The following is a 2,224-nucleotide window of genomic DNA, read 5'->3' on the forward strand; positions in this document are numbered from 1 at the left end:
CTACAGCCTATTGTCTCATCATACACGATCGCGTGGTTCAGTATAATCCGTTGACCAACGTTGTGCGCAACATCACCTAAGTGCACCTAAGTCTCCGACACGCTATAATATATATGATTTATCGAAATCGATCACAGTCTCGAAAAATCGTTCGCCATGACCGTACCAACGTTTGTGGATCTGTAAGGATTCATCGTTGGAAAAAAATTTATCGTGAAGGAAGTAGCGGTGTTGAGAAAAGGAGCCATTCTCTCTCATTATATTTTTACATGTCCCATGCCATAGAGTTTCTTGACAAAATCAGAAAAGTATTGCGCTTCCTGGCTGAGTGCTTATCACCATGGATTGCAATGGGAAGATAGGACGATCCCGTACAGCATGGTGAAACGTCTGATTACGATGGCTGTAATTGCGGAAGAATGTGACGACAATAAGGCTCTTATATATGTTAAAGGACGTGAAAAACGCGAATGGCTGACTGAGGTACTCGATAGCGACCACTTGACATTGAGACCTTGGATGCTGATTACAAAGATAGATTCTTTGAATAATCTAATGTTACCAATACTATGCGATGTGGAAAACATGTTAAGAATTGCGCTTTACAAAATGTATTTAAAATATACAACTGGTCGTTGCAACGCCAAAAGGAATTGTATCGAATTTAAAAATAAAATGAGATTTTTTTTAAATATATTTTAATTTCTTTCCCTTCCCTGTAATACATGTAGTATATATATGAACGTATGTATGTATAAATGTATGCATAAACGTATGTATAAATATATGTATAAACGTATGTACGTATAAACGTATGTATAAACATATGTACGTATAAACGTATGTATAAACGTAAAAACGTATGTAAGAACGTAAAAAAACGCAAGTACGAACGTAAAAACGTATGTAAGAACGTAAAAAACGTATGTAAGAACGTAAAAAAACGTAAAAAAACGCAAGTATGAACGTAAAAACGTAAAAAAACGCAAGTACGAACGTAAAAATGTATGTAAGAACGTATGTAAGAACGTAAAAACGCATGTAAGAACGTAAAAAAACGTAAGTAAGAACGTAAAAAACGGATGTAAGAATGTAAAAAAAAACGCAAGTACGCGAACATAAAAACATAAGTACGAACGTAAAAAACGCAACTACGAACATAAAAACATAAGTACGAACGTAAGAAACGCAAGTACGAACATAAAAACGCAAGTACGAACGTAAAAACGTATCTAAGAACGTATGTAGAACATAAACAAACGTAAAAAACGCAAGTATGAACGTAAAAACTTAAGTACGAACGTGTGTATGTATAAACGTATGTATAAACGTATGTATAAACGTATATATAAACTCATGACAAAGAAAATACGTAGAAAGACGTAATAAAACGTGTCACGACACGTTCGAAATTCTTGGAAATAGGAGGACGGCCTGCTCCTTCTTCAATTTTAGAAGTATTATATACGCCACAATTTATGCGGATGCGATCAGTCTTGTTGATACCTGCTTGTACGAACGATTGAAAAATATACTTCGCCAAAGAAAGCAGTGCATCGAACGACGTGAAGAAGGAATATAACGTGTAAGTTTCAACGTTCTATACAATAAATAACGTTTTTGTCAACATTATGTATATACACAGCATGGAACGTCGCGCGATGCGCTTACTGAGCAGACGCTACGACCTGACGAATACGAGTTACAAGTATTTGGAAATTGGAATCAAAGTTGGTCCACCGAGTTACGTGGAGATCGCCCTGAGAGATCATCGCGGACATGAACTGTCGTTGTCTCTCGAAACGTGGAAGGGCCTCTACGAGCAGCGATGGAATATTTACAAGATGCGAAACGAATACAAGGACAATTTTATAAGCGTTGGGCCGCTAACCGTCAGAGTTTGCAAGCTGAACGATGTTACGCTAGTACGTCTCGATTCTTCATCCGTACACATGATGATGACCAAAACGACGCTAAACCGTATGTTCGAGTTTGATGGGTGTATCGATGTAACGTTCGAACGATTAGTCCGACTCGTCGATACGGTCGATGCCAAATATACGCGATTCTCCAATATCGCGTCCAAAAACGCTATACGCGATAGTGACGTCTTCAATGAGCATTAACTCGTCGATTGCGAGCTATTAGCTTTAGTTTTTAATACGTACGAAAAATCTCTGTAATGTGAACAAAAATAAATTCGTTCGCATCACTATATATATAA

Source organism: Mycetomoellerius zeteki, unplaced genomic scaffold (assembly GCF_001594055.1).
Source record: "Mycetomoellerius zeteki isolate Tzet28-1 unplaced genomic scaffold, Tzet1.0 scaffold334, whole genome shotgun sequence".
Lineage (NCBI taxonomy): Eukaryota > Metazoa > Arthropoda > Insecta > Hymenoptera > Formicidae > Mycetomoellerius > Mycetomoellerius zeteki.